Genomic DNA, 19,306 nt, shown 5'->3' on the forward strand with positions numbered 1-19,306 from the left:
TAATATATAGAAGATAAATAATGAGAGATACATTTTTTACCTATCTTCGCGGCATTCGATCTCTCTACTCGCTCTCATCTGAGAGGAAGAGAATCTCTATCTCTCTCTCTCTCTATCTCCTTCTCTTCTCCTCTCTCTCTTGCTCTCTCTCCTCCTCTAGACCTCTCTCTCTCTCCTCTCTCTCTCTCCTAGCGATTCTCTTCTCTCCCTCTCTTTCGCTATCTTCTCTCTCTCTACTCCTCGCCTTCCCCATGCCTCTTCCTCATCTCTCTCTTCTCCTTCTAGATCTTCTCTCTCTCTTCTCTCCTTCTCTCTATCTCGCTTCCTCCTCTCTCTCTCTCCTCTCTCTCTCTCTCTCTCTCTCTCTCTCTCTCTCTCTCTCTCTCTCTCTCTCTCTCTCTCTCTCTCTCTCTCTCTCTCTCTCTCTCTCTCCTCTCTCTCTCTCTCTCTCTCTCTCTCTCTCTCTCTCTCTCTCTCTCTCTCTCTCTCTCTCTCTCTCTCTCTCTCTCTCTCTCTCTCTCTCTCTCTCTCTCTCTCTCTCTCTCCTCTCCTCTCTCTCTCTCTCTCTCTCTCTCTCTCTCTCTCTCTCTCTCTCTCTCTCTCTCTCTCTCTCTCTCTCTCTCTCTCTCTCTCTCTCTCTCTCTCTCTCTCTCTCTCTCTCTCTCTCTCTCTCTCTCTCTCTCTCTCTCTCTCTCTCTCTCTCTCTCTCTCTCTCTCTCTCTCTCTCTCTCTCTCTCTCTCTCTCTCTCTCTCTCTCTCTCTCTCTCTCTCTCTCTCTCTCTCTCTCTCTCTCTCTCTCTCTCTCTCTCTCCTCTCTCTCTCTCTCTCTCTCTCTCTCTCTCTCTCTCTCTCTCTCTCTCTCTCTCTCTCTCTCTCTCTCTCTCTCCTCTCTCTCTCTCCTCTCCTCTCTCTCTCTCTCTCTCTCTCTCTCTCGCTCTCTCTCTCTCTCTCTCTTCTCTCTCTCTCTCTCTCTCTCTCTCTCTCTCTCTCTCTCTCTCTCTCTCTCTCTCTCTCTCTCTCTCTCTCTCTCTCTCTCTCTCTCTCTCTCTCTCTCTCTCTCTCTCTCTCTCTCTCTCTCTCATCTCCCTCTATCTATCTATGCATATGTGTGTGTTGGTATAAGCCACCTTAGTCTCATCACCTTGAATGGAGAGCGTGCGTTGTTTGAGCACACGTACAGTTGTCGGCCGTTAAATCGTTACCAAAAAATATACCGTAACGGGTCCATGCAACGCGCCATACAACACCTTCTAAAGGTCGCTCCATGGCTGCCGCCGTCTAAAAGGTCGCGACTTTTCCACGTTTTTTTTTTGGCTGGCCCACGTGCGGCCGTCAAAGCTGACCGCCGCCTGGTGCATAAGCCGCATACACCCAGCGTCAATTGTCTGTCACCTTTCGGTGACAGACAAATGTCGCCGTGACGACAGCCATCCGTGTCAGCAATGCCGCCTACAAGCACGTATAAAAGGACACGGGCACTGATGAAGGCAATTAGTGAAGCCCACAGCTATGAAGCTCATCACCGCAGTACTGGTCCTGGCGTTGGTGCTGGTCAGCAGCCCCGTAGGTGAGTGGACATGGAGGGAGAGCACAGTGAGCGGGTCATTGGTGTTGGCATGAGGCGGCCGGGGTAGGTCATTGCAAGGTTGAAGTTGAAATATGTGGGCCAAAATATTTCCTTCCATTAGAGCCACTCTGTTAGGCTTGTCGAGCTAAGGTATTTGCAACGGTTATGCTTAGTGAATACTCTAATCCTAACATATTGGAAAACATTGCATCAGCTCTTCAGGAACATCAAAAACAAACAAGCAATTACAAATTTGGCAACGGCTGACCAGGCTTGGATATCGAAGGAAAGCATTTGCTCGCATTTGACATTGACATTGACAACAAACATGACAGCAAATGAGTCTCATTTTAAAATTTTGAACTTGATGGGAAGGGGTTGTTGAGTGTCATCAACGGCTGATACGTGTTGTCAATATATTTAAGATGTGGGTATATTGACAGTGAGACCACCACTATAAGCTAATGGTGAAAATAGTACAAAATGCAAGCGATTAAGAATCATGAAGAATTATGAAGCACTGTTGATGAAACCCCATTAAAAGATATATGCCGGATCCAAAACTTGGCTTGGTTGGAGCGCTTGCCTTCCGGTCCACCCACCTGACGCAGAGTGCGTTCAAGTGGCATCAGGCGCCCACTGTTGGCCTCTGCCTGGGATGACCGGCGGGCCTTGGCACCGGGCGCGCTAAAGGTTAGGTGATGTTAGAGGCAGGACGGACCGTGTCGGACACATGTATACATGTATATGAATACATGAACACACGTATATATATGTCGAACATATGGGACGCCAAACTTTCGCCGGAAAACTATCCCGCTGATCTAGAACTGCATGAGCATATGGTGAACTCAGGGCTCAGACAACAATCACTGCTTGGTGTGGGCCGTGAACCAGGAAACCCAGCTAACTAAAAGTATCAAACTTCATCGTAAGAATAATTATCGGTAATCTACTTTCCCAATAGCACATGTGTGATGGCGGCAATCAGGCTGCAACTACATCGCGGATTTGCATTCGCATACCTTTTTGATAACGCCATGAGATATAAGTCTGTTTCTGTAGCAACAGTTTTCCCCAATTCTAGCCTGCCAAGTAGGGGACACCTTTGACCGCCATTTGCATTACCCGCTGCAGTTTCCAGCACCAGAGGGTGGGATTTCAACCTGTCTTCTCTTTTCTCCAGAGGCTGGGAAGCGGGGAAGCTGCCCGAAGCTGGTGATCGTCATCCGTCCTTTAAGCAGAGGAAAACCGCAGTGCTACAACGACTACAACTGTCCCCGTTCCCAGAAGTGCTGCAAAGGCGTATGCCGCTTGCCCTGCCTGCCCGCTTGCAGATACGGTCAGACGTGCACCATCATCAACTACAAGCTCTACAAATATGCTCCCGCCAAGTGGATTCTCCGATGCCTCTAAAGACGCCGCCTGAGGACAAGCCGCCAGACAGTGACCGTCGTGATCTGACCTGATCTGACCTGACCTGACGTCAGTGACCTGACCGTCATCGTCGGCACCAAAGCGCTAACATTCGCAAGTTTGTCGTACGGTGGGAGCAGGGTCTGATTAGTTGCCGTATGTTGGGTTATCTTGGTGTAACGGCACTGATCGCATGATTTCCTTTGGACTTGAAACCTGGGTAAAGGTGAACAATGGTTCCACCCGTTCGTGTGCTTGTTTTTTTTGCAGGTGCAAGAAGTTGGACATAAATATATAAAACTGGATACATCTTTGCGTCAAAGCTGGCGTCCACTTTCTACCCTGACAAAAATATGACCGGATTCCAAGCTTAAAAGATATTATTGCCCACAAATGTACAGCCAGTGTCTACACAGAGGAGAAAAGGTAACCCGAGATGCGGTAGAAGATAAAGGAAGACCATAAAAACAAATAGTTACCGAACGCCGCAACAGCGAGAGCACATTGTCAGGACAGGGAGGAACACAAATGTTTATCGTTACAGTAACTTCAAGAGGAGTTAGGCCTACTCTTCCATGAAAATTATTCGTCTGTAGATAGCACGATTTGCGCCAGTGTCATGAATGTCGCGGTGTCCTCCAAACAACAATGTTCGGTGAACGCTCGCATTGTTCGGCCGCACCGTCAATACATAATGGGTTAGTTAATAAAATACATAATGGGTACGTTAAGTCAACAACTCAGGCACCTTTTAGATGGAGGACCCATAAAGTGGATAGCATTTCCTGGTTACCATGCCACATTCCACTGATTGATATTTGATTTTTAATGCGTTGATCACCGCAATGCCTTAGGCACAGTATCGATCCAAGACACTCAAGAGACATTTTGGGGTAACCGCAGGTGACTGGTCTAAATTGACCCTTAGTTGTGACTTAGGTCTGACTCCCGGTTATTCGTGTTCTGCGAACAAGGCCATTGGTCTGTACTCGCATACACTTTACACACGTGGCGGCGTTTAATGTTTGGGTGTGCTTCTTTCTACACATGGCCCCGCTCCCTATCTGTGTGCACTACTGACGACACACGACGGCGTGCCCTGTCTGGATGTGCTACTGTATACACATGGAGGCTCTCCCTGTCTAAGAGTGCTACTTTTACATCCTACAGTCATCATAGGTCAAGCTGAGCAAGGCTGACTCCTACCTTCCACTATCCATACTACACAACAGCTATATAACTTTTCGGCTGTTTTCTTTTTACCAGACAGGCCCACCTTCCTGTGTTACTGCTCTTTATATGGCGCGTTGGTTGCCTGCCAAACGAAAGCCCAGACGCTTTAATTCTGCGTGCTGAACATGATATTGACGACACTGATTAATGGGCCCCGCAGAGCCTAGCATGCCAAACGGTGTTTTGTCTGCTGCCCATGGAAGGCTACGAACCCAACATGAATTTATTTCAATCTAAAATTGTTCGCTGTATGGTCTCATGACAAGAATAAAATAGCATCATGCTACTTATGGCGCGGTATCGCTAGTTCAAAATATAGCTTCACATATGGAGATAGATATATAACGCACAAAACAGATAACAAAAACCTTGCAAACACAGAACCGACTCTGACGTTGTGCTGAAAATGGTTTATTGCCTACACTTTAAACAATCATCACATGTTTGCAAATAATCTTTTACAATGTCAGGGTATACAGCGTGACATGCAATTACGCGACTCTCAGCTGCCCTGTAAACAGGCTGACGCTGTCCGGCCATCACCCAAATGACTCTCTTTTGTGAGCCGTAGAGGAACGCTTGTCCTGGAACGCGCACCCTCCACGACGCATTTGGCCACGTCACGAATGTGGTCAGCATGACTTCAGAACTCTACCAATGCTGGAAGTTGGAAACGACGGTTGGTGTGTTTTCACAGTGATGCAGTTTTTTGCGAACATTTCGCCTGTTGCAATGCGCGGGGTCGTAGAAAGGCAGTGTTTGTTGACTGCCACATCGCTATTTGTGCCCAAATATATCACCTACGCTGTAGGAGGTGGCCATGCATGGTAAACACGCGTCGCGGTGGCTGGTCGCATACCCTTTGCTCGGGTGAAGGGAGGTCAATTTGACTCCCTTAAATCTCGACAAATATGAAAGCTGGACAACGATGTCTACATGGTAGATACGCTTTGATGAGAACTCACTTTTGTTCAAATTTGAGGTTCCTAGCTCACGACTTTGACGTCAAATAAGGTCAAAGGCAACAAGCTCTGGATTGGTGTTCTATGTGCCTTGAGACCTCCTCATGCCCTCACCGTGAAGATGGATACCTGTTCTATACGGAAAATCCTTGATGTCAGTGGTCCTGTTTGACCTTCATAAGGTGAAGGTCACGAAATGCCTGCGAGATTTTTTTCAATTCTCCTATTCAAATAAAGACCAGGGATTACGTTAAGCGGAATGTTCCCCAAAAAGTTGACGTGGGTCATTTTCGGTAAGTGACTTACACTAACCTTTACAAAGGTCATGAAACATGACTGTCGCGGTCCATGTCATCAGCAAAAAAAACAAGCTACTGATTCCCTACAAATCAGTCCTAGGCCTAGGGAATCGTAAACGATTTCGTAGAAATGCCCTTCGCTGCGTGCCATGGCTTGACTTTGACCTGCCATAGGCCACACACCCTGTGAGTTGAGTATCTCTAGCCCTCTAAGTTCCTGAGATCTCAGGGGAGGCCTAGCCTCCCCTGAGATCTCAGGAAGAGAAAAATCTGATTTCATGGATCCGAGATCATGATCGAGATCAGATCCGAGATGGAGCCTTTCTCCCGCAAAATACAAATGGCCTGATCTGACTCTTCAACCCTCACCCTTATATGCCGTTTTTCTTAACGCGGACTTATAGGGGGATGGGTGATGCAACCTCCCCCCTGGCTTTTCCAAACCGATACAAAACAGAGCTTTTGAGAAAGTACTAACGGATTGTTATCCTTGGAATCTATCGATTGTTACTAGCTTTCAGGTTGTTAATTAAATAAATGACCCGTTCTGGTAGACTGGCCTCCATTGTCAAGCAGCAGGAGCTCTGATGACCAGCGCGGAAGAGCTGCGGACGATGCTGTGGTGCGTTTGGAGTTGGCAGCCATTGCTCCTGGTTAGGAATAGAACAAGCAGGGCTGTAAAGACGCCAGATGGTTGACATTGGTCAGAGCCAACGACACATTCCAAGAGACTATGGACATTTGATACACAAACACAACATTTCAACTTGTAGTTAAGAATCACCTATCTATGGTCTTAACACGCGCTCGGGTGGGAGTCAAGTTGACCCCACCGAAAGCTTTTTTCAAAATGGTGACCGAACGGCGCCGTGTATCCGCGCCAAAGTTTACGTAGCTGTAGGCAACTGAAAAGCGGATTGCCTGTCATCACAAATGTAGATGCACCTTGTAAGGTCGTTGACCTATGGCTAGTCAATTTCAGTTCAAGGTTTCAGCGAAAGCAATTTCTAGCGAATAGTTTAATCTGATCCGTCAAAGGAGTGCAAGACGAAGACATACATCTCTGCGATGCTTTCTGAGGCAACAAAACAAATAAATCAACAAGTTATATTGACCTAGGGTCAGATTTAAAGGTGAAACCAAGGTCAAAATCAACATGTTTTTTACTCATGGGCTTGCTGTATGGCCTAGTTTTTTGTGCTTATTTCGAATTTATTGAGAACAGGAACCCTATTATACACCTTCCATAGGCTTCCTAAAGATCAGCATAGTTCACTTACCCAGAATGACCCAGGTCAACATTTTATTCTAAGGAACATACAATCAGCTAACCTTTGTCGCTTATCCATATGCAAAACCCAGTGCGGCGTTGTTTTCTTTTGGTCACCATGACCTTCAAAAGGTCAGGCAAGATCACTGACCGTAGATGAGCACGTGATTTTTTGGTTTAGAACAGTTATCTAGGTTTCAGGGGTCCTTTGAAAACCAACTTATAACTCGCCGTCATTTGACCCCATTTGACACGAAGGTCATGACCTAGGAACCTCAAATTTTGATCTCAGTTAGTGCACATACGGGTCAACACACTCTGAGATTAATGTATCTAGCTCTGAAAGGTCCTGAGATCTCAGGGTAGGGCGTCAAACTGACTTCCGCTCGAGCGAGGGGTATCCAGCCCGCGACCAGCGCGCGTGTTAATATGCCACAAGTATCTATGTCCTAAGCTGACTATGGTGCGGGAGCATTGGTAGCATATAATAGGACGGAAAAATCATATAAGACCCACGAAGATGGCAAAAAGTATCACAAAGTCACGCGTACTTATGCAAAGTAAACCGATTCACCTATATCCTGGTAGTCCGTAGATAGTGTTCGTTTTTAATGCAGACAAGCGGCTGGCAGTTCGCTTTCAGCGCAGACCAGAAGTTGGCAGTCAGCAATTAGAGAAGCGGCTTGGTTTTTACAGCATTGTTTGTACAACACAAGAAGCACCTGCAACAGGTTACACGGAAACTATATGTGCTTGATAGTTGGGAAGTATGCGTTCATTTCGTCCAAGTACAGAAATAAGAAGTACAAATATCATGAGATTGCACATTGCTTTTTTTTTAATTGGTTCAGGGTAAGCTACGGTTCTACATCTTTGAACAGTATGCGTTGCTTAACTACATTGAAATCCCATTTCAGCTAGTTTTTGCGTACTAGGTGCCCAAGTGCTTACCAGGTCCTAGTTGTCTTACGAGAATTGCAGAGCAGGTCGTGGCTCTTTCTGAATTATTTGATCGACATGGATCCTGGACCGCATTAGACTAAGGCTCTTGATAAAGCCGTTAAATAAATTAGTTTACATCCTGGTTCATACTGGATATATCGGGCTCATACAGGCCAAGCATTACTTCTTTTGTACTCCTCGAGATGGACCCAAGTTGGACCCTCGTTCTTTCCGGACCCTCTCCGTTCCACCCTGCTAGATCCTGGCCCCATGCTGTCAGCATCTTTCCAGGCTGGTCTCTGGGCTTCTGCTGTTTCAGGGACCGGGCTGTCAAGAACGGGCTATTAGGACAACTCTTGGCAAATGCGCACAGTTTCGTCATGAATCATGGATATTTTCCCATCAAGAAGGTGGGAGCCTCAAGCATATTTTGGACGTTTGCCAGCAATTGAGAGACTGGTAACGATAAACGTAGGTCATCGCGCTTTGGGCATACATGGCGATGTCTTGATGTGAGTCACATTAGTCTCATCAACCAAAATATAAAACGTACGTTGTTTAAACACACGTTCGGCCGTCGTTTTTTCAAGCGCTAACAAAAATGCACACCGTGACGGGTCCTTGCCACGTGCCTCGCAACACCTTCCAATGGTCACACCACGGCTACCGTCGTTTAAAAGGTCGTGACCTTTCGCCGTTTTTTCTGTTTTTGCTTGTCCACGTACCGCCGTCACAGCTGACCGCCGCCTGGTGCATACACCGCATACACCCGGCATGACCTGCCAGCCACCAGTGGATGACAGGCAAATGTCGCCGTGACGACAGCCATCCGTGTCAGTAATGCCGCCTACTCGCACATATAAAAGGACATGGACAACTGTGAAGTCAACGAGAGAAGCCCACAGCTATGAAGCTCATCACCGCAGCACTGGTCGTGGCGTTGGTGCTGGTGAGCAGCCCCGTAGGTGAGTGGACATGGAGGGAGAGCACAGCTCTTGTTGAGTTCGGTGTTTTGCCATCAGGTTAAAACTGCGTTGAGGGAGCATGCGGGGATGCTGTATGTGAAAATGAAAGGAAAGGTAGGATAACATATCACAGGGTGCGACGAATGTCGGTACAAAATCGTGGTAATACCACCGAGTTTTCCTGACTTCGGCTTCTCTAATGAAAGTCGTGGGCCCTCATCGGAAAAAAACACGATTTATCGAGTGGCTCGAGTTCCTTTTTTCGTAACCCAGTTGGAGGGACCCCGGATCTAACCAGTGGGGGAGAGCATACCACGTGGACTCGAGATCATGTAACTGCTCAATTAGGTGGTTCGTTGAGAGCGGTGACTGGGCGATCGGTGCTGGCATAGCGCGGCCGGTTTGGGAAGTTATGCGGCTGAAGTTAAGATATCTGGACAAAATATTTTCTTCGGATAGAGCTTCTCTATAGGGCTGACCGAGTTAAGGTCCTTGCACCAGCTATGCGTAGTGAATACTCTGGTCCTAAAGTAATAATTGCAATACATTTCACCAGCTTTTCAGCAACACCAAAAACGACCAACATTTACATCGAGTGGAACGTTTGCCTCGGTTTGGGTACCGAATGGGTAGGAATTGCTAGCATTCATTCTTCATCAACAACAAACATGACAGCAAATGAGTCTCAGCCCGAAAATTTAAGCTGGTTGGAAGATGCTTAGTGTCACCCACTGCAGATACGTGTTGTCATCATATTTCAGATGTCCAAGCTGATTGGGTAGGAGCACATTGATGGGTCGTGCATTTATAAGATTTCAGTGCAGTGAGACCACCATTAAGAGCCAGTGGTGATAATGGTTACAAATGCAGACGTTTAGGAATCACGAAAATTCAGGCTGGACTCCTGCTGAAGCCACTTTAAGGCGATATGCGAACTGCAAAAACTTCGTTGGTTAGAGCACCGCCTCTTTATTCACCCACCACACGCTGAGTGGGTTCATATGGCCTTAGGCGCTAATTGTTTTCCTGGATTGGGATACTGGAGCCGTGGCTCAGGTAAAAGTACTGCTTAGAGTAGGCGGTGGGCCCCGAAACCCATCTAAAAAATAATCACACTTCTAAAGAACCATTGTTGGTAATTTACTTTCCAAACAGCATATGTGTGATCTAGGCAGCCAGGCTGCAACTACATCGCGGATTTTTATTTGCATACGTTCTTGACGCCAGAAGCCCTAAGTCTGCTTTTAGAGCAACAGATAGTTTTCTCCAATTCTAGCCCACCAAACAGGGGGCACATTTGATCGCCATTTGCATTACCCGCTGCAGTTTCCAGCACCAGAGGGTAGGATTTCAACCTGTCTTCTCTTTTTTCCAGAGGCTGGGAGGCCGGGAAGCTGCCCGAAGCTGCTGATCATCATCCGTCCTTTAAGCAAAGTGATACCGCAGTGCTACCACGACTACCAATGTCGCCGTCCCCTGAAGTGCTGCGGTGGCGTATGCCGCTTGCCCTGCCTGCCCGCTTGCAGATACGGTACGACGTGCACCATCATCAACTACAAGCTCTTCAAATATGTTCCCGCCAAGTGGATTCTCCGATGCATCTAAAGACGCCGCTTGAGGACGAACGTCGGCCAGCGGTTGTGCCGCACCCTGCTCACCGTCGGCAGCAACGTGCTGACATTCGCAAGCTTGTCGTACGATTGGAGCAGGGTCTGATGTGTTGCCGTCGGTTCGGGCATCTTGATGTAACGGCACTGATCAAATGATTTCCTTTTGGACTTAAAATCTGGGTAGAAGTGAACAATTGTTCCACCCGTTCGTGTGCCTGGTTTTTGTGCAGGCGCAAGAAATTGGACGTAAATATATGAAACTGGAGACATTTCTGCGTCGAAGCTGGCACCCACTTTCTACTCTGACAAAAATATAACCGGATTCCAAGCTTAAGAGATATAATTACCCCCAACTGTACAGCCAATGTCTAGACAAAGGAGAAAAGGTAACGCGAGATGCGGTAAAAGATAAAGAAAGACCATCAAAACAAATTGTTACCGAACGCCACACCAGCAAGACCACATTGCCATGCCACGGAGGAACACAACATTCATCGTTGCAGTGACTTTGAGAGGAGTTAGGCATAATCTTCCATGACAATTTTTCGTCTGTAGATAGCATGATTTGCGTCAGTATCATGAATGTCGCGGTACGCTCCAAACAGCAATGTTCGCCAAACGTTCGAATTGTTTGGTTGCACCCTCAATACATAATGGGTTATATAGGCCAATAATTCAGGCACCTTTTAGATGGAGGAGCCATAAAGTGGATAACTGTAGTCGTGTAGTCGTAACCTGGAAACCGTGCCACATTCTATTGATAGCTATTTAACTTTGATTGCATTGATCACCGCATTGTCCTAGGTACAGTGTTGCTCCCAGACTCTCAAGAGACATTTTGAGGTAGCAGGAGACTAGTCTGAGTTGACCCTCAGTTGTGACTTAGGTCTGATTCCCGGTAATTCGCGTTCTATGAACATAACCATTGGTCTGTAGTCGCATACACCTTACACACATGGCGCCGTTCCCTGTTTGGGTGTGCTACTGTCTACACATGGCGGCGTGCCCTGTCTGGATGTGCTACTCTCTACACATGGCAGCTCTCCCTGTCTGAGAGTGCTACTTTTACAGCCTACAGTCATCATAGGTCAAGCTGAGCAAGGCTGACTCCTACCTTCCACTATCCATACTACACAACAGCTATATAACTTTTCGGCTGTTTTCTTTTTACCAGACAGGCCCACCTTCCTGTGTTACTGCTCCTTATATGGCGCGTTGGGTGCCCGTCAAAACGAAAGCCCAGACGCCTTAATTCTGCGTGCCAAACATGATATTCACGACACTGATTAATGGACCCCGCAGAGACATGCATGCCAAACGGTGTTTTGTCTGCTGCCCATGGAAGGCTACGAACCCAACATGAATTTATTTGCATTCAAAAATGGTTTACTCTATGGTTTCATGAAAAAACAAAATACCAACAAGCTACTTATGGTGCGGTGTCGCTGGTTCAAAATACAGCTTCACATGTGGAGCTAGATATATAACGCACAAAACAGATAACAAAAACCTTGCTACAACAGAAATGACTCTGATGTGCTAGAAATGGTTTATTGCATACACTTTAAACAATCATCACATGTTTGCAAATAATCTTTTACAATGTCAGGGTATACAGCGTGACATGCAATTACGCGACTCCCAGCTGCCCTGTAAACAGGCTGACGCTGTCCGGACTGTCATCACCCAAGTGACCCTTTTTGGTGAGCCGTAGAGGAACGCTTGTCCTGGAACGCGCACCCTCCACGACGCATTTGGCCACGTCACGGATGTGGTCAGCATGACTTCAGAACTCTACCAATGCTGGAAGTTGCCAACGACGGTCGGTGTGTTTTCACTGTGATGCAGTTTTTTGCGAACATTTCGCCTGTTGCAATGCGCGGGCTCGTAGAAAGGCAATGTTTGTTGACTGCCACATCGCTATTAGTGCCCAAAGATATCACCTACGCTGTAGGAGGTGGCCATGCATAGTAAACACGCGTCGCGGTGGCTGGTCGCATACCCTTTGCTCGGGTGAAGGGAGGTCAATTTGACTCCCTTAAATCTCGACAAATATGAAAGCTGGACAACGATGTCTACATGGTAGATACGCTTTGATGAGAACTCACTTTTGTTCAAATTTGAGGTTCCTAGCTCACCACTTTGACGTCAAATAAGGTCAAAGGCAAAAAGCTCTGGATTGGTGTTCTATGTGCCTTGAGACCTCCTCATGCCCTCACCGTGAAGATGAATACCTGTTCTATATGAAAAATCCTTGATGTCAGTGATCCTGTTTGACCTTCATAAGGTGAAGAGTACGAAATACCTGCGAGCATTTTTTCAATTCTCCTATTCAAATAAAGACCAGGGATTACGTTAAACGCAATGTTCCCCAAAAAAATTGACGTGGGTATCTTCGGTAAGTGACTTACACTGACCTTTACAAAGGTCATGAAAAATGACTGTCGCGGTCCATGTCATCAGCAAAAAAAACAAGCTACTGATTCCCTACAAATCAGTCCTAGGCCTAGGGAATCGTAAACGATTTCGTAGAAATGCCCCTCGCTGCGTGCCATGGCTTGACTTTGACCTGCCATAGGCCATACACCCTGTGAGTTGAGTATCTCTAGCCCTCTAAGTTCCTGAGATCTCAGGGGAGGCCTAGCCTCCCCTGAGATCTCAGGAAGAGAAAGATCTGATTTCATGGATCTCAGATCCATGAAAAGCCTAGCCTTTCTCCCGCAAAATACAAATGGCCTGATCTGACTCTTCAACCCTCACCCTTATATGTCGTTTTTCTTAACGGGGACTTATAGGGGGGATGGGTGATGCAACCTCCCCCTGGCTTTTCCAAACCGATACAAAACAGAGCTTTTGAGAAAGTACTAACGGATTGTTATCCTTGGAATCTATCGATTGTTACTAGCTTTCAGGTTGTTAATTAAATAAATGACCCCGTTCTGGTAGACTGGCCTCCATTGTCAAGCAGTAGGAGCTCTGATGACCAGCGCTGAAGAGCTGCGGACGATGCTGTGGTGCGTTTGGAGTTGGCAGCCATTGCTCCTGGTTAGGCAATAGAACAAGCAGGGCTGTAAAGACGCCAGATGGTTGGCATTGGTCAGAGCCAACGACACATTCCAAGAGACTATGGACATTTGATACACAAACACAACATTTCAACTTGTAGTTAAGAATCACCTATCTATGGTCTTAACACGCGCTCGGGTGGGAGTCAAGTTGACCCCACCGAAAGCTTTTTTCAAAATGGTGACCGAACGGCGCCGTGTATCCGCGCCAAAGTTTACGTAGCTGTAGGCAACTGAAAAGCGGATTGCCTGTCATCACAAATGTAGATGCACCTTGTAAGGTCGTTGACCTATGGCTAGTCAATGTCAGTTCAAGGTTTCAGCGAAAGCAATTTCTAGCGAATAGTTTAATCTGATCCATCAAAGGAGTGCAAGACGAAGACATACATCTCTGCGATGCTTTCTGAGGCAACAAAACAAATAAATCAACAAGTTATATTGTCCTAGGGTCAGATTTAAAGGTGAAACCAAAGTCAAAATCAACATGTTTTTTTGCTCATGGGCTTGCTGTATGGCCTAGTTTTTTGTGCTTATTTCGAATTTATTGAGAACAGGAACCCTATTATATACCTTCCATAGGCTTCCTAAAGATCAGCATAGTTCACTTACTCAGAATGACCCAGGTCAACATTTTATTCTAAGGGACATACAATCAGCTAACCTTTGTCGCTTATCCATATGAAAACCCAGTGCGGCGTTGTTTTCTTTTGGTCACCATGACCTTCAAAAGGTCAGGCAAGATCACTGACCGTAGATGAGCACGTGATTTTTTTGTTTAGAACAGTTATCTAGGTTTCAGGGGTCCTTTGGAAGCCAACTTGTAACTCGCCATTATTTGACCCCATTTGACGCGAAGGTCATGACCTAGGAACCTCAAATTTTGATCTCAGTTAGTGCACATACGGGTCAACACACCCTGAGTTTAATGTATCTAGCTCTGAAAGGTCCTGAGATCTCAGGGGAGGGCGTCAAACTGACTTCCGCTCGAGCGAGGGGTATCCAGCCCGCGACCAGCGCGCGTGTTAATATGCCACAAATATCTTATGTCCTAAGCTGACTATGGTGCAGGAGCATTGGGAGCATATAATAGGACGGAAAAATCATATAGGACCCACGAAGATGGCAAAAAGTATCACAAAGTCACGCGTACTTATGCAAAGTAAACCGATTCACCTATATCCTGGTAGTCCGTAGATAGTGTTCGTTTTTAATGCAGACAAGCGGCTGGCAGTTCGCTTTCAGCGCAGACCAAAAGTTGGCAGTCAGCAATTAGAGAAGCGGCTTGGTTTTTACAGCATTGTTTGTACAACACAAGAAGCACCTGCAACAGGTTACACGGAAACTATATGTGCTTGATGGTTGGGAAGTATGCGCTCATTTCGTCCAAGTACAGAAATAAGAAGTACAAATATCATGAGATTGCACATTGCTTTTTTAAAATTGGTTCAAACGCAAAACCGAAACATCACTCCTACCCGCTACAGCTACGGTCCTACATTTTTGAACAGTATGCGTTGCTTAACTTCATTGGATTCCCATTTCAGCTAGTTTTTGCGTATTAGGTGTCCAAGTGCTTACCAGGTCCTAATTGTCTTACGAGAATTGCAGAGCAGGTCGTGGCTCTTTCTGAATTATTTGATCGACATGGATCCTGGACCGCAATAGACTAAGGCTCTTGATAAAGCCGTTAAATAAATTAGTTTACATCCTGGTTCATACTGGATATATCGGGCTCATACAGGCCAAGCATTACTTCTTTTGTAGTCCTCGAGATGGATCCAAGTTGGACCCTCGTTCTTTCCGGACCCTCTCCGTTCCACCCTGCTAGATCCTGCCCCATGCTGTCAGCATCTTTCCAGGCTGGTCTCTGGGCTTCTGCTGTTTCAGGGACCGGGCTGTCAAGAACGGGCTATTAGGACAACTCTTGGCAAATGCGCACAGTTTCGTCATGAATCATGGATATTTTCCCATCAAGAAGGTGGGAGACTCGAGCATATTTTGGACGTTTGCCAGCAATTGAGAGACTGGCAACGATAAACGTAGGTCATCGCGCTTTGGGCATACATGGCGATGTCTTGATGTGAGTCACATTAGTCTCATTAACCAAAATATAAAACGTACGTTGTTTAAACACACGTTCGGCCGTCGTTTTTTCAAGCACTAACAAAAACGCACACCGCGACGGGTCCTTGCCACGTGCCTCGCAACACCTTCCAATGGTCACACCACGGCTGCCGTCGTTTAAAAGGTCGTGACCTTTCGCCGCTTTTTTCTGTTTTTGCTTGTCCACGTACCGCCGTCACAGCTGACCGCCGCCTGGTGCATACACCGCATACACCCGGCATGACCTGCCTGCCACCAGTGGATGACAGGCAAATGTCGCCGTGACGACAGCCATCCGTGTCAGCAATGCCGCCTACTCGCACATATAAAAGGACATGGACAACTGTGAAGTCAACAAGAGGAGCCCACAGCTATGAAGCTCATCACCGCAGCACTGGTCCTGGCGTTGGTGCTGGTGAGCAGCCCCGTAGGTGAGTGGACATGGAGGGAGAGCACAGCTCTTGTTGAGTTCGGTGTTTTGCCATCAGGTTAAAACTGCGTTGAGGGAGCATGCGGGGATGCTGCACGTGAAAATGAAAGGAAAGGTACGATAACATATCACAGGGTGCGACGAATGTTGGTACAAAATCGTGGTAATACCGCCGAGTTTTCCTGACTTCGGCTTCTTCAATGAAGGTCGTGGGTCCTCATCGGAAAAAAAACACGATTTATCGAGTGGCTCGAGTTCCTTTTTTCGTAACCCAGTTGGAGGGACCCCGGATCTAACCAGTGGGGGAGAGCATACCACGTGGACTCGAGATCATGTAACTGCTCAATTAGGTGGTTCGTTGAGAGCGGTGACTGGGCGATCGGTGCTGGCATAGCGCGGCCGGTTTGGGAAGTTATGCGGCTGAAGTTAAGATATCTGGACAAAATATTTTCTTCGGTTAGAGCTTCTCTATAGGGCTGACCGAGTTAAGGTCCTTGCACCAGCTATGCGTAGTGGATACTCTGGTCCTAAAGTAATAATTGCAATACATTTCACCAGCTTTTCAGCAACACCAAAAACGATCAACATTTACATCGAGTGGAACGTTTGCCTCGGTTTGGGTACCGAATGGGTAGGAATTGCTAGCATTCATTCTTCATTAACAACAAACATGACAGCAAATGAGTCTCAGCCCGAAAATTTAAGCTGGTTGGAAGATGATTAGTGTCACCCACTGCAGATACGTGTTGTCATCATATTTCAGATGTCCAAGCTGATTGGGTAGGAGCACATTGATGGGTCGTGCATTTATAAGATTTCAGTGCAGTGAGACCACCATTAAGAGCCAATGGTGAAAATGGTTACAAATGCAGACGTTTAGGAATCACGAAAATTCAGGCTGGACTCCTGCTGAGGCCGCTTTAAGGCGATATGCGAACTGCAAAAACTTCGTTGGTTAGAGCACCGCCTCTTTATTCACCCACCACACGCTGAGTGGGTTCATATGATTTTAGGCGCTAATTGTTTTCCTGGATTGGGATACTGGAGCCGTGGCTCAGGTAAAAGTACTGCTTAGAGCAGGCGGTGGGCCCCGAAACCCATCTAAAAAATAATCACACTTCTAAAGAACCATTGCTGGTAATTTACTTTCCAAACAGCATATGTGTGATCTAGGCAGCCAGGCTGCAACTACATCTGCGGATTTTTATTTGCATGCGTTCTTGACGCCAGAAGCCCTAAGTCTGCTCCTATAGCAACAGATAGTTTTCTCCAATTCTAACCCACCAAACAGGGGGCACATTTGATCGCCATTTGCATTACCCGCTGCAGTTTCCAGCACCAGAGGGTGGGATTTCAACCTGTCTTCTCTTTTTTCCAGAGGCTGGGAGGCCGGGGAGCTGCCCGAAGCTGCTGATCATCATCCGTCCTTTAAGCAAAGTGATACCGCAGTGCTACCACGACTACCAATGTCGCCGTCCCCTGAAGTGCTGCGGTGGCATATGCCGCTTGCCCTGCCTGCCCGCTTGCAGATACGGTACGACGTGCACCATCATCAACTACAAGCTCTTCAAACATGTTCCATCCAGGTGGATTCTCCGATGCATCTAAAGACGCCGCTTGAGGACGAACGTCGGCCAGCGGTTGTGCCGCCCCCTGCTCACCGTCGGCAGCAACGTGCTGACATTCGCAAGCTTGTCGTACGATTGGAGCAGGGTCTGATGTGTTGCCGTCGGTTCGGGCATCTTGATGTAACGGCACTGATCAAATGATTTCCTTTTGGACTTAAAATCTGGGTAAAAGTGAACAATTGTTCCACCCGTTCGTGTGCTTGGTTTTTGTGCAGGCGCAAGAAATTGGACGTAAAGATATGAAACTGGAGACATTTCTGCGTCGAAGCTGGCACCCACTTTCTACTCTGACAAAAATATAACCGGATTCCAAGCTTAAGAGATATAATTACCCCCAACTGTACAGCCAATGTCTAGACAAAGGAGAAAAGGTAACGCGAGATGCGGTAAAAGATAAAGAAAGACCATCAAAACAAATTGTTACCGAACGCCACACCAGCAAGACCACATTGCCATGCCACGGAGGAACACAACATTCATCGTTGCAGTGACTTTGAGAGGAGTTTAGGCATAATCTTCCTGACAATTTTTTCGTCTGTAGATAGCATGATTTGCGTCAGTATCATGAATGTCGCGGTACGCTCCAAACAGCAATGTTCGCTAAACGTTCGAATTGTTTGGTTGCACCCTCAATACATAATGGGTTATATAGGCCAATAATTCAGGCACCTTTTAGATGGAGGAGCCATAAAGTGGATAACTGTATTCGTGTAGTCAGTAAACCTGGAAACCGTGCCACATTCTATTGATAGCTATTTAACTTTGATTGCATTGATCACCCCGCATTGGTCCTAGGTACATTGTTGCTCCCGACTCTCAAGAGACATTTGAGGTAGACAGGAGACTAGTCTAAGTTGACCCTCAGTTGTGACTTAGGTCTGATTCCGGTTATTCGCCGTTCGAATGAACATAACCCATTGGTCTGTAGTCGCATACACCTTACACACATGGCGCCGCTCCCTGTTGGGTGTGCTACTGGCTACACGTCTACACATGGCGGTGTGCCCTGTCTGGATGTGCTACTCTCTACACATGGCAGCTCTCCCTGTCTGAGAGTGCTACTTTACAGCCTACAGTCATCATAGGTCAAGCTGAGCAAGGCTGACTCCTACCTACCACTATCCATACTACACAACAGCTATATAACTTTTCTGCTGCTTTCCTTTCACCGGACAGGCCCACCTTCCCGTGTTGCTGCTCCTTATATGGCGCGTTGGGTGCCCGTCAAAACAAAAGCCCAGACGCCTTAATTCTGCGTGCTAAACATGATATTGACGACACTGATTAATGGGCCCGCAGAGCCTAGCATGCCAAACGGTGTTTTGTCTGCTGCCCATGGAAGGCTACGAACCCAACATGAATTTATTTGCATTCAAAAATGGTTTACTCTGTGGTTTCATGAAAAAACAAAATACCAACAAGCTACTTATGGTGCGGTGTCGCTGGTTCAAAATACAGCTTCACATGTGGAGCTAGATATATAACGCACAAAACAGATAACAAAAACCTTGCTAAAACAGAAATGACTCTGATGTGCTGGAAATTGTTTATTGCATACACTTTAAACAAACATCACATGCTTGTAAAGAAGCTTTTACAATGGCAGGGTACCGCGTGACATGCAATTACACGACTCCCAGCTGCCCTGTAAACAGGCTGACGCTGTCCGGACTGTCATCACCCAAATGACCCTTTTTGGTGAGCCGTACAGAAATGCTTGTCCTGGAAGGCGCACCCTCCACGACGCGTATGGCCACGTCACGAATGTGGTCAGCATGACTTCAGAACTCTACCAATGCTGGAAGTTGGAAACGAC

General features: G+C 46.8%; 3 long non-coding RNA genes across 3 annotated transcripts; all 3 read left to right on the forward strand.

Annotated features, from left to right (window-relative positions):
- The first annotated feature begins 1,485 nt into the window (after positions 1-1,485).
- Positions 1,486-3,292, forward strand: LOC119113776 (uncharacterized). The gene is made up of 2 exons (XR_005095962.1): positions 1,486-1,567; positions 2,754-3,292. It is a non-coding gene; the product is annotated as an uncharacterized LOC119113776 (long non-coding RNA).
- A 5,204-nt stretch (positions 3,293-8,496) lies between these two features.
- LOC119113775 (uncharacterized) lies at positions 8,497-10,533 on the forward strand. The gene is made up of 2 exons (XR_005095961.1): positions 8,497-8,654; positions 10,030-10,533. It is a non-coding gene; the product is annotated as an uncharacterized LOC119113775 (long non-coding RNA).
- A 5,203-nt stretch (positions 10,534-15,736) lies between these two features.
- LOC119114397 (uncharacterized) lies at positions 15,737-17,744 on the forward strand. Its single transcript, XR_005096030.1, has 2 exons — positions 15,737-15,863; positions 17,241-17,744. It is a non-coding gene; the product is annotated as an uncharacterized LOC119114397 (long non-coding RNA).
- The last annotated feature ends 1,562 nt before the right edge of the window (positions 17,745-19,306 follow it).

Source organism: Pollicipes pollicipes, unplaced genomic scaffold (genome assembly GCF_011947565.3).
Source record: "Pollicipes pollicipes isolate AB1234 unplaced genomic scaffold, Ppol_2.1 Scaffold_7262;HRSCAF=8765_pilon_pilon_pilon, whole genome shotgun sequence".
NCBI lineage: Eukaryota > Metazoa > Arthropoda > Thecostraca > Pollicipedomorpha > Pollicipedidae > Pollicipes > Pollicipes pollicipes.